We start from the raw sequence: 14,689 nt of genomic DNA on the forward strand, positions 1-14,689 counted from the left end.
GTCCAGCAGTTTGTTTTGTTTCTCCAGCAGAGTTTCTAGCGTCTCTATCTCTCTCTGGAAGAGGTTGCACATGAACTCTGCAGCCGCACTAAGGCGCTCCAACACAAACACTCTGACAAGCTTCACACAACAAACATCAGCACCACGCTGCTGTTTGTCCAAAACACACAATATCTCCTCTCCCACCGACGTCATGTGTTCATTTATCTTCAGCCGTACAGACTCCATTTGACACGTTTTTACCTCCTTTATGACACGTTTTTTTTCGCCACAACACGCACTTACTTCTGGGTCAACGTGTTTCATACGCGCATTGAATGATCCAGGCACTGTTGCTTTCTTAGTGCCTTTCGCCTCCTGGTGGAAGAGGTGTGTAAGTGAAGATATGAGCCTCCTGTAGCTGTGGAAAGACAGTCTGTCCTCCCTCACTGTGAGTTGTGTGTTTGATCTGAACTGATGGTCAAGCTTTTATTGTCTCAAATGAGGCTGCTAAGGGGGTGGAGCTAAGACACACACACACACACACACACACACACCCCCACACACACACACACACACACACACACACACACACACACACACACAATAAAACTATACCTTATCGTTGTCTTTGCATTTTTAATGTGTCTGGCCGGCCCACTTGGCACAGCACAGATAATCTCTCATTGTCCCAATTTACACATTCTAGTATCTAGTTTGAGATCCACTGATTGACAATATGGCAAATTAAGAACTAACTAGAGACACCATGATTGATATACTTATATCTGTTTGGTGCATTGCATGTGTTTGGTGGTAGTTGGAGAAGTTCTACATTTAAAAGAACTGAAACAATGTCATTCATTAGTAAACACTCCCCACTCTGTGTGCAGTGCAAAGGTTCTTGATCAGCCAAATCCTGAACAGGAGAGATGTAAAATTATATTAAGCATTATCGTCTCAACACCCTAAAGAATCTATGTCTGCAGATTTTCACTCTAATTAAAAAATAAATACATAAACAACTAGGGGTCCTTTAGTCCAAGGTGTTTCAGGGGGACCCCAGCAAAATTAGCAAACCACATGAACCCTAGCAACCCTATTCTGGGCATGTCATAAAAGGCAAACATTCACAGACGATTGGCAATTTATAAGCTCACAATGCATTGCAATTCAACACTTTGTGTGCTTTTTTTTAGACCAGGCAGTCAACAAAGTGGTTCATATAGCGTCAGACTATTTTACCCTGTTTTATACTAAGGATATCTGAAAATAGTGTGGTGCATTGTGAGCTTGTAGATCAGCTATTTACAAACCATGCGTTTAGATTTGGGAATAATCTTGAAGAATGTTAACAACACAGATCATCACTTTATTTTATTTACATAGGCTACATACCAGAATACTAAATACTATAACCTTTTTCATCATAAGCTGACCATTTATTTCACACAGAAATCCCATTGGAAATGAACTATTAACTATGTGAACATCTCTGGGTTTGCTTTCTTTGGTGAACACAAAACAGTCAGCATGTTGATGAGGACATTGAAACTTGGGTCTATGTAAATATCTCTGATGATGATCATCATGGAGTCTTTTGTTATGAGCCTTTCACATTGAAATGGTCCCTGACTGCATTTAACTGGATGAGAGCTGGGAGGAGGTGGGAGGTGTTTCTCCACTCCAAGACAAAAGGGAGGTGTTACTGTTTATTATACTCCTACATCAACACACTGTCCTGCTCAGTGCTCAGAGCCTCAGACTGACCCCAGGGCCCAGAACACACACTCCACACATGAACAGATGTCTTTGTATTCCATGCGTGTGACTATTTACCCTGTTGTTTGTTCCGTGTTGGAAAGTAATCTGATATTTTACTTTAGAAAAAGTACAAAAGTGTTGGCATCAAAATATACCCATTTCAGTAAAGCCTTTACCACACACTGTACAAGAAATGGGCTTTTCGTCTGTATGAGTTCTCATGTGTTTTTTTAGATCATTTGAGATAACACATTCTTTACCACAAACTGCAAAAGAAAATGGCCTTTAGCCTGTATGAGTCATCATGTGTGTTTTTAGATGACCCTTGCGAGCAAAGCCTTTACCACATACTGTACAAGTAAAGGGCCTTTCGCCTGTATGAGTCATCGTGTGTCTATTTAGATCACCCTTGTGAGCACAGCCTTTACCACACACTGTACACGAAAAGGGCTTTTCGCCTGTATGAGTCATCATGTGTGTTTTTAGATGACTTGTGCTAACAAAGCCTTTATCACAAACTGTACAAGAAAAGGGCTTTTCGCCTGTATGAGTCATCATGTGTGTTTTTAGATGACCCTTTTGAGCAAAGCCCTTACCACATACTGTACAAGAAAAGGGCGTTTCGCCTGTATGAGTCATCATGTGTCTTTTTAGAACACCCTTCTTAGCACAGCCTTTACCACAAACTGTACAAGAGAAGGGCTTTTCGCCTGTATGAGTCATCATGTGTCTTTTTACATCACCCTTTTGAGCAAAGCCCTTACCACATACTGTACAAGAAAAGGGCGTTTCGCCTGTATGAGTCATCATGTGTCTCTTTAGATGTCCCTTTTGATTAAACATTTTGCCACACTCTGTACAACTTTTCTTCCCTGTGTGACTCCTCATGGAGTGAGTTTGTCGTTTGTGCTGTTCTCCCATGTTTTGTGATTTCAGTGTGTTTAAAGCTGACTGACCTCTCCTAGTCTCCTCCCACTCATCACTGTCTTCAGTGTCTGATTCAGAACAGTGTGAAGAGAGGAGCTGGCCATCACTAGTTGATTGTGATGTTCCACAGTCCTCTACATCAGCTTGTGTTTTCATGTGTTCAGTTGAGGTGCTGGCTACAGGCTCTGTCTCTCTGTTTTCATCATCATCTTCACTTTTCACTGCTAGTAATGTCAACGTTGACCCACCAGCCTCTTCTGGTCTTTGAAGTAGCTCCTCCTGTTCCTCTTTAATCTGTGGAAGTTGTGGTTCCTCCTGGACCAGACTGGGGCTCCCCTCATATTTTGGAGATTTTGATTCTTCCTGGACCAGACTGGAGCTCCACTCATCTTCAGGGGAAACCTCCTCTTTACACACATGGGCGAGCAGGAAGTCTAGGAAAAAATATACAATGAGACTCTATAGAACTTTACATGATACCATGCTGTTCCCTCTGCTTCATGTGTCCAAAAAATAATCTCAGCTGTTTTCATTGCATTTTAATTGCTGTATTTGCATTTGTTTCCTAAATAAACTGCTAATTAAACTGCCACAATAATGTGGCCGTTGTTTGTTTACATTGCAGCTCTCATAGAAGATGCGAGGCAAGCTGAATGAGATGCGGCCCCTACTATTTTGGAAAGTACTTACTTGTAAATGTTAGATCAGTGAGTCTTCTGATTAGTTAATACTGAAGTAGAATTAACTACACAGCTTCAGTGAACCCATTAATACTTTTACAACTGAACCATCGTACTGAGGTACACCCTCAGTACCGGCTCACTTTCACCAATAAAATATATAAAGAGTGCTTAAAACTTACTGAGATCCACGTGGTCTTCAGGTTCCTGTTCAAGTTGGTCTTCAGGTTCCTGTTTAATAGAAACAGTCCTGGCTGGAGAATTGATCTTCACCTGCAGACTGGACTCCACACACTGATCTGGAATGAAGGAATACAGCACTAAATTAATAATAAGGACTTTGATGTGACATAAATACGGAGGACTAGACTAATATTATACACTATAGACATGTATAATATTAAACTTTAAAAGTAGGTGTGTGAGAATAACTCAGTCATCAAAGTTAAACTCAGTCATCAAAATGGAGCCTAATGGTTGGTCTGTTGATCTACAAATAATGATCTCCAAAAACAGATCTACAACCTAACAACACTTGTCATACATGCAGTGTGTAGTTTGATGTTGTAACAGACATACCTGCAGTGTGTAGTTTGATGTTGTGTGTGTGTGTGTGTGTGTGTGTGTGTGTGTGTGTGTGTGTGTGTGTGTGTGTGTGTGTGTGTGTGTGTGTGTGTGTGTGTGTGTGTGTGTGCGTGCGTGCGTGCGTGCGTGCGTGCGTGCGTGTGTGTGTGTGTGTGTGTGTGTGTGTGTGTAACAGACATACCTGCAGTGTGTAGTTTGGTGTTGTGTGTGTAACAGACATACCTGCTGTGTGTAGATCTTTGTCCATATCAAAATCAATGTCCAGCAGTTTGTTTTGTTTCTCCAGCAGAGTTTCTAGTGTCTCTATCTCTCTCTGGAAGAGGTTGCACATGAACTCTGCAGCCGCACTGAGGCGCTCCAACACAAACAATTTGACAAGCTTCACACAACAAACATCAGCACCATGCTGCTGTTTGTCCAAAACACACAATATCTCCTCTCCCACCGACGTCATGTGTTCATTTATCTTCAGCCGTACAGGCTCCATTTGACACGTTTTTACCTCCTTTATGACACGTTTTTCACCAAGACCACAACACACATTTACTTCCGGGTCAACGTGTTTCACACATGCGCATTGAAGGATCCACGCACCGTTGCCTTCTTAGTGCCTTTCGCACTCTGGTGGAAGAGGTGTGTAAGTGAAGATAGAGCCTCCTGTAGCTGTGGAAAGACAGTCTGTCCTCCCTCAATGTGAGTCCTGAGAGTTTAACTGTGGTGTGTCCTGGAGTCTGAGCAGGAAGACAGAGTGGAGATCTGGAGTGAAAACACCACCTTTTATCTTGAAGAGGAGAAACACCTCCTCCCACCTCCTCACATTCTTCCAGTTCACTGCAGTCAGGGCCATTTCAATGTGAAAGGCACATAACAAAAGACAGTGCAATGATGGGCCATCATCAGAGAAACATTTACATAAATGCCAGTTCCAATGTGTTTTGTTTCATCAACATATTGACTGTTCAGAGAAAGCAAACCCAGAAACAAACAAAAATCACTGACTTCATTACACTTGTAAACCTGTGATGACACAAAAGTGGATTCTGATTATGTCAAAAGTGAATTCAGATAACAACATGTTACTTCTCTGTGAAAACAAGTGTGTTTGTTGGACATTACAATGATACGCCATCATGCCACCCTTTTTCGTTTTTGAAAGTGTATGAAATTCTGGGTTTTATCAGCACTGCACACAGAGCGCTGAGAGTGGGGAGTTTTTACTAATATATACTTTACTAATATAATGAATGAATGACCTTGTTTCAGTAGTACTTTTTACATGTGAATGCATATCATTCTTGAACTAGGTGTAGTTCCAGACTCTATACAGCATTCGGAGATTGTGGAACAGTTGTGTCTCTCTCTCTCTCTCTCTCTCTCTCTCTCTCTCTCTCTCTCTCTCTCTTTCTCTCTCGATGTTCATCGTAGCAAAACAACCCACAACAACATCTATAGCACATGTTTTAAGAAACAGTGCTCTTGCTGCAGGTGAACAGAGATTAAAGCTAGATGCAGCCTCAGGGCTTCCACCTTTTCTGGATCAGGGCCCACTTGACAATCTCCAAAGCGTTCACAGCCCACCCATCTGGGCCGCCGTGTTAATTGGTCAGATGGTGGGCTGTGCATGTTTAGAGAATGTTTATTTTAATGATCAATCAATCCATTGTGTTCTGGAAATGAGTATCAAATAAAAACAAAACAATGAATTCGTTTCTCTGGTTTCTGATTGATATGGTTATTCTGATTTCACACAAATTAAAGGCACACAAATTAGACTCTGGGCTTCAGGCCTGCATCAAGTCCTTCATATTCACTGTAATCCACATAACTTTATACTTTATATCAGATCATATCAGATGTATTTTGATTACGTCGAACAGTGGTTTTCAACCAGGTGTCCCGAGAACCCCAGGGGTCCATGAGGGGGTTCCAGGGGGTGCCCAGCCAAATGATTGATAGGAACCAAATGGACCCTTATGTGTCTGTAACACTGAGATGGAACCAAATATACCTGTATAATAATATAACCCAAATGATACGATGATATATTGGCAAATTTAAGGGAATCACTTTGATTATGAAACTTTGCACAAAAAGTAAAATGTGAATAAAATGCATTTTCCCTCATGTTTATGTGCAATAAAATAGTCATTGTGGAGGTGAAAATGAACTGTTTAACTCCATTACACCATATACAGTTAAATATTTCAAATTGTCCTACTGCACTGTTTAAAGTACCCCCCCCCCCCCACACACACACACACACACACACACACACACACACACACACACACACACACACACACACACACACACACACACACACACACACTGGCCTTTTTGTTTTCTTATTTGCATTTTAAATGTGTCTGGCCGGCCTACTCAGCACAGCACAGATAATCTACACACTTTAGGTGTCATTGTCTCCAAGTATCCCCCAATTTGCTCACACTGGTCACATCTACACATTCTCAAATCCAATTAGATTTGCATTACATGTAACTCCTTGTGACAATATTTATCTGGAACCCAAATATAAGAACATGTTTTATCTTTAGGCATGATTGATGAAGATGAAGTAGCAATCATTTAGCTGGGAACCCCTGGAACCTATCAAGGACCCCTGGGGGTCCCCAAACCCATTGAGATCCATTGATCATCACACAATAGTATGGCAAAGGAAGAACTAACCAGAAACACCAGAAATACAGATATACTGATGTCTCATGCGTTTGGTAGTTTAAAAAAAACTCATCAACATTTAAAATGACTGATATAGTGTCATTGATTAGTAAACACTCCTCCACTGCGGATATACAGACCATTAGTCTCTTGATGAATTGAACACATAGGACCACAAAGGAAAGAAGCCATTAGGGCTTTTTGTGTTTTCCTTTTAGCATTTTTGTGTGTGTGTGTGTGTGTGTGTGTGTGTGTGTGTGTGTCTTTTATTTTAGTTGTTACTTATTTATTATTTTATATAAATGGGTGCCAAATAAATAAAGTCATTTTTAAATGCCATTTAACACGTAATATTTCTACAATTGATACAAATTGATACAAAGCCTGTGGATATCCTGCCATTTTTGGACATAAAACATGTAGGTCTGATAATGATGTCTATCTTCTGTTTTGCTTTATTTGGCAACGAAAATGAATCAATTAAGCAAAATACATTGAAATTGCATCTATGCAAATGTTTCTCTGGCTATGGCCCATCAGCAATGAGTTTTTTGTTATGAGCCATTCACATTAAAATGGTCCCTTATTGCAGTTAACTGGAGGAGAGCTGGGAGGAGGTGTTTCTCCACTCCAAGACAAAAGAGAGGTGTTACTGCTTTACTACATCAACACAACACAGATGGTCGGACCCCAGAACACACACAGATACATACAGAGAAGACACCATTATTACTTAATTGTTATGATAATCTAAATCTACAAATTAACATGTCACCCACGTTTTCAAACAATTGTAGTGGAGTAAAAACGTACAGCATTTGCCTCTGAGATGTTCTGGAGTAGAAGTATTTTTTTTAAAGGTAAATGTGTCCCAAACAAAAACAAATGATGTACACAGATATGATGTATTGCTGCAAATTATGTACACAGATATATTAAGCCTTTGCTCTGTGACTTGCATTTCTGTGACATTGCTGCTAAAATGTTGTCTCGCTTGTCCTTAAGAGGTTTGTTATACTGTTGTTCTGCCTGCCTCTATCTTTATTTCTCTCACTCAGTGTAATTTTCTTGATTCTAATTGCTTATTATCATCACATGGATTACAAATGCACTATATGTGCAGAAGGAGCTCGTTCAGTGAGAGACTCATAATGCCAACATGTACCACTGGGAGACACACACATGAGTGTGCCATTAAACTTGACAACGCGTAAGGGGCATTTCATCGTCTGGATTGTAGTGTTATGTGACCAGGGCACTGAGGTCCGGAACAGAATACCAAACTACGCCACCCTGGGAGTTTCACCCAGAGAATACCACAACATTCACCGTTCAGAATACCAAACGTCAGGTTTAAGAGGAGCAGAGACGTGTTTCCAGTTAAAAATAGATGCCATTTTATTTAGGCACAGGGCAGATGCTTTAATAATACCTTAATGGTTTTAAGCAAACATACTTGACCACATGGACCTTCACTGCTTTTGTTTACATCCGTGTCCACATCGTGGCTTCCGTGGGACTCTGTGGATCGTCAACATAAGGCAGAAACTGGCAGTTTTGGATGAATTAATGAATTAATACCTGTCAGTGAATGCGTTAAGTTACCTGAAGAGAACCATTTCCACTGCATAGCATTCCTGCAGCTGACGTTCCTGTTGCCAGTTGACTCCATTCATAATTGACCTTCTTCCCTCCCTCCTTCCTTGGTAACCTCAGGCTATTTTTTTATTGATTTCATCAGACAAAAAAAAAACACATCAACAATACACAACACAAAAAACACCAGACTAATGCAAGTTGTATTTAGTTATATTTATTAGCACATAAAGACTTTAAAACAGACCAAAAAAATGCATATAACCATATTGTGTAGGAGAAATCTAAAAGCCAAGAGGTTTATAGAGAACTTCCTTTTTTCCCCACACTATTTTTGTAACACATTGGGAGAGCTCCAAATTAATTAATTATTCCTTCAATGCATGAGGAGTGAGCAGGCTGCTTCTTATCTTCTGACAAGGGGGAGTTTGCACGGTATGACGTAGTGTGTGAAGGAACACGTTATTCCAACCAGTTCCTTTCCCCTCCATCAGGCGCCCCGGCTGACCAGGGGGAGGCAGTACAGAGACCAGGATTACTGCATGTTTTTTGTGAGGGTACCTACCCTAGGGTAGAGAACTTCTCTGTGTCTCTCAGTCTTCGCCCCTTTTATGCCCAGTTGGCCTAGCCTGGTAAACCCCCCTCCCTCCGGAAATCTCATTTGCATTTGATTTCAGGAAGGAGGTCTGGGATCGCTCAGGGAGTAAAGCTGCCCGAACCGCTGCGTGTTGAAAAATGCAAAAATGAAAATGCCGTCTGTCATCGATTCTGTTTCAGGAGTCTCAGATGGAAGTAGGCTGTGAAACAAAATGTGTGTCGCAAGCTTCTTCCATTTGACAGAGTCAGGTTACAGTTGGCCTGCACAACACGAAGAAACCACCATAGCCTACTTTGTATCAAATTAGACAGATTTGGCCCTCGTTTATCAATGCACAGGCTACAGAAGTCATCTCATGAAAATCTCTGCGCAATATGCACACGATGCCGTGTGCGTATTTTGCAATAGCAATAGTCCCTATGTGACCATTCGGACCTCGGATTCTGAAAGCTGTCCTCCCCCCGGCTTCTGATTTGAAACGGCAGTGGCTATTTCATCTGATCACCTTTACGCACGGACGGTTATGTGTGAGTGCACACCCTGGACACTGTCTACTATAGCCAGTCAATGACAAAAACCTCCCCATTGTTGGTCGCTAGATCCACATGACTGTATGGCCTCAGACATACGATCCAGATGATTTTTATATTGTATTAATTGGGGGTGCTATGGCTTAGGACCAGGTCACATGGGACATTGTTACTAAACCACAATGCGCAAAATACACACACGGGCGACGGTGGAGAAATGCAGAGCAATGCTTGTGATTGACGAGACACAACGTGTCTCGAGACACAATAAAAATAAATGAAGGCCAAAGCTGTCTTCATTTGATACGGAGTAGCCTGTGGCGGCTTCTTCGTCTTGTGCTTTTTCATTCCCAGGGGCCACGTTGTACAACCCAGCTGCCATGGGCCCCAGAGGGCCACACTTTGTCAAAGCACACTGTTATTCCGATCCGCACAAAACTCGACACAAACACTGTTCAGGGGTCTGGTATGACAATGGGCATACAAAAAAAACTGAATTTCACACATATGGGCACTACAGCAGTGTTACAGCAGTGTTGACGCTTCAAATGAACATAACTGAGATCTGTGATCAGCACAGTATAGGGCTAGATTTGAAGGCCGCGTAGTGACCTGAAAATGTAGTTATGATGATTGCGTTAAAATGATAGTAAACAGGTGGCCTCATATATGATTATGATGATCATTGTTGTCACTTTGTATCTGTCAAGGCCTTCACACACTCCTCCCCCCCACATTCAAAACATAATCAAAATCAAAGCCAAAATAATTATGTCTGGGACCGGTTAGTACAGGCTAGTCTGTGTGACATTCAGTGAAAGGTCTGTTGTGTTTCTAGTCAGTGGAAAGTGACTAGTCACCCCTTAAACCAGGGAAAATAAAGGCTACATGGGGAGGAGAAGCAGGGAAGGGAATGGTTAGAGGAGGCAAAGTGGAAAGTGCATCATTCGAAGGATGTTCTATCAGGAAGACAGTGACTGTCTGAAGAAGAGACTTCACCAAGACACCCGACTCAGAGATCTGTGACACTCGGCTGGCATCCAAAACGTGAGATCACTTTACACTTCACTTCACTTCATTGTTCAGTAGAAAAGTTGTTTTCAGAGGAACACTGAGAAGAATTGTTTAAAATGTTTAGTCGTGTCATTATTATATTTAGTCAACTGCACTAAAATCCAGCCATTATGTCTTGTTCTTCTGAACCGGCTGCAGGGCACACACAGAGCCTCATGATGAATGACACCCTAGAAAATGGCACCAACTCCTCCAGCCCCTTCGCGTCCCCAGCAGAAATCACCGATCTGGCTATCAACTTCATCCTGGTTCTTCCCAGCAACAGCTACGTTCTGTGGCTGATACTGAGTGGAGCTGGTGGGACGATAGCTTCCGAGTTCTTTTATCTCATCCTGACTGTATCTGTGATCATCTCTACCCTGGCCCCTGTCTTTGCCTTTGCATGGCTCTACACAAACAACGTTATTTTTTTATATCGTTGCTCTCTTTACTTATGTTGTTTTTTTTCTGGTTCTCTGTTCCATCGTTCCAGTGCTGTATCTGTGTGGAGCGTTACATAGCGGTGGTTCACCCTGTGGTATTTCTCAGGTACAAAGCTCTTCGGTACAGGGTGGCCTGTTGCTGCGCTGTCTGGCTGATGGTCCTTGCATTCAGCTTGTTTTACATGACAGTGATGTATTACATCTTTCTGGGCTTTTCCATTGTGTGCATCTCTGTGATATCTTTCTGCTGCCTCTCGGTCCTCAGAGCTCTGAAACAGCCTGGACCAGGAGAAGGACAGAGGGGCAATGACATGAAGATAAGGGCTTTTAGGATTATTCTGATCAGCTTGGTAGTAATGGTAGTGACTTTAATGAGTTCTCTTCCCTTTATTCTGTCTCAACTACTGAAACAGTCCAGCCCAGATGCTATGTTAATCACATAATATGTTACAGGGAGATTGGAGAACCAGGGAGATTGAAGAAGGCGCACTCGTTTTTACCACCCACCCAGCAATTCTATAGAAGCAACACTAGAGGGAGCCACAAGCCAGGCTTGTGCACAAACATATGGCCGCGACCACACACACATGCGCACGCACCCATACGCGCACACGCTCATGCTTTCAATTTAGAAACAACACTAGAGGGAGCCACGCTCCAGACTTCCCAACTAAAGTGCACAAACATATATGGCTGCGACCACACACACGCGCACGTGCTCATTTGGTTTATTGAAAGCAGGACTGTTAAGATACTTTTATTGTGTTCTGGCTTTTGTTTTAGTTTCTCCCTGACACACACACACACACACACACACACACACACACACACACACACACACACACACACACACACACACACACACACACACACACACACACACACACACACACACACACACACACACAGAGTTATGGAATCCAATTGTAAATCCAAATGTAAATCTGTCTCCATGATGGAGAAGCTTAATCCATGTGGATTAAGCTTCTCACATCATTGGAGAACATCATTGGAGCCACACCGTTCCCATGTGAATCCTGAGATCTACATGATTCTCACTGTTCTATTATAGCAGCTGTGTTTCCTTTGTTGGGCGATGTAACCGCCCCTATAAGTGAGGTTGGGACATCGACATTTGCTGCACTGTGATTGGCCGCCACAGTACACCCCCCATCCCACACCCTAACCCCTACAAATTCAATGCAAAGCTATACTTTTCTTCAAGTGCGGTCATCACTGTGATGTGGTCATCACTGTGATGACCACGTTCAGTAGGTGGTGTGATAGCTCAAATTTAAAACATCATCAATATTCTTCTTTGGCATCTACCAACTATGTACTATGCTAATTTAACAATCCAAACAACACACATGTCAACACATAATGAACCGCTTGTCAGCACTTTATTGCACCATTATTGCATGCATATCAATGAAATAATAATTATTGCATCGCATATTAATGAATATAATAATGAACTTGACTTTTTAAAATCCTGACAAATGTTGACAGACAAGAGTGATCATATTGCTTTACCATTAATAATCTATGAGATGGAGGGAATAATACAAGATTATACAAAGAAAAACATTTGCAATTCCATCATGTTGAATCAAAAATAAGTTCCACAAGATAAAACAAAAATCGATTCACAAGAAACTATTACTACTATGTTATTTTTATTTGCGTTGATATTGTGAGATTATGTGATTCCTCTGCTTTAGTATCTGTGTCATTCTCTTCCTGGATTAGACTGAATGATAATAAATGTGCCTGTGTGTGACTAACTCCACTAAAAGGCTTTCCCCCCTGTATGAGTCCTCATGTGTCTTTTTAGATTACCTGTGCTAACAAAGCCTTTACCACAAACTGTACAAGAAAGGGGCTTTTCGACTGTATGAGTCATCATGTGTGTTTTTAAATGACCCTTCTGAGCACAGCCTTTACCACAAACGTTACAAGTAAAGGGCTTTTCGCCTGTATGCGTCCTCATGTGTTTTTTTAGATCACCCTTTTGAGAACAGCCTTTACCACAAACTTTACAAGAAAAGGGCTTTTCACCTGTATGAGTCATCATGTGTATTTTTAGATTACCCTTGTGAGCACAGCCTTTACCACAAACTGTACACACAAAGGGCTTTTCGCCTGTATGAGTCATCATGTGTGTTTTTAGATTATCCTTGTGAGTACAGCCTTTACCACACACTGTACACACAAAGGGCTTTTCGCCTGTATGAGTCATCATGTGTGTTTTTAGATTACCCTTGTGAGCACAGCCTTTACCACACACCTTACAAGTAAAGGGCCTTTCGCCTGTATGAGTCCTCATGTGCTGTTTTAGATCACTTATGCTCACACAGCCTTTACCACATGCTGTACAGGCAAGGGGCTTTTCCCCTGTGTGAATCAGATGTACCTTTTGATTAAACATTTTGGCACACTCTGTTTGTGTCTTGTGTGATTTCAGTGTGTTTAAAGCTGACTGATCTCTCCTAGTCTCCTCCCACTCATCACTGTCTTCAGTGTCCGATTCAGAACAGCGTGAAGAGAGGAGCTGGTCATCACTAGTTGGTTGTGATGTTCCACAGTCCTCTACATCAGCTTGTGTTTTCATGTGTTCAGTTGAGGTGCTGGCTGCAGGCTCTGTCTCTCTGTTTTCATCATCATCTTCACTTTTCACTGCTAGTAATGTCAACGTTGACCCACCAGCCTCTTCTGGTCTTTGAAGTAGCTCCTCCTGTTCCTCTTTAATTTGTGGAAGTTGTGGTTCCTCCTGGACCAGACTGGGGCTCCTCTCATATTTTGGAGATTTTGATTCTTCCTGGACCAGACTGGAGCTCCACTCCTCTTCAGGGGAAACCTCCTCTTTACACACATGGGCGAGCAGGAAGCCTAGGAAAAAGGATACAATGAGACTCTATAGAACGTCACATGATATCATGCCGTTCCCTCTGCTTCATGTGTCCAAAAAAGAATCTCAGCTGTTTTCATTGCATTTGAATTGCTGTATTTGCATTTGTTTCCTAAATAAACTGCTAATTAAACTGCCACAATAATGTGGCCTTTGTTTGTTTACATTGCAGCTCTCATAGAAGATGCGAGGCAAGCTGAATGAGAGGCGGTCCATATTATTTTGGAAAGTACTTACTTGTAAATGTTAGATCAGTGAGTCTTCTTCTGATTAGTTAATACTGAAGTAGAATTAACTACACAGCTTCAGTGAACCCATTAATACTTTTACAACCGAACCATCGTACTGAGGTACACCCTCAGTACCGTCTCACTTTCACCAATAAAATAAATAAAGAGTGCTTAAAACTTACTGAGATCCACGTGGTCTTCAGGTTCCTGTTCAAGGTGGTCTTCAGGTTCCTGTTTAATAGAAACAGTCCTGGCTGGAGAATTGATCTTCACCTGCAGACTGGACTCCACACACTGATCTGGAATGAAGAAATACAACACGAAATTAATAATAAGGACTTTGATGTGACGTAAATAAGGACTAGTGACTAGATTATATATAGATACTATAGATATGTATAACATTACACTTTAAAAGTAGGCGTGTGAGAATAGCTGTGGAGGGGGAAGTTAAACTCAGTCATCAAAACGGAGCCTAATGGCTGCATGGTCATTTGATCTAAAAGCAATGATCCCAAAAACAGATCTAACCTAACACCTCACCATGCAAACGCTGTGTCATACCTGCAGTGTGTACTTTGATGTTGTGTGTGTAACAGACATACATACCTGCAGTGTATAGTTCAATGTTGTGTGTGTAACAGACATACCTGCAGTGTGTAGATCGATGTCCATATCAAAATCAATGTCCAGCAGTTTGTTTTGTTTCTCCAG

Source organism: Gymnoscopelus microlampas (assembly GCF_963454915.1).
Source record: "Gymnoscopelus microlampas genome assembly, chromosome: 16".
NCBI classification, from domain to species: domain Eukaryota; kingdom Metazoa; phylum Chordata; class Actinopteri; order Myctophiformes; family Myctophidae; genus Gymnoscopelus; species Gymnoscopelus microlampas.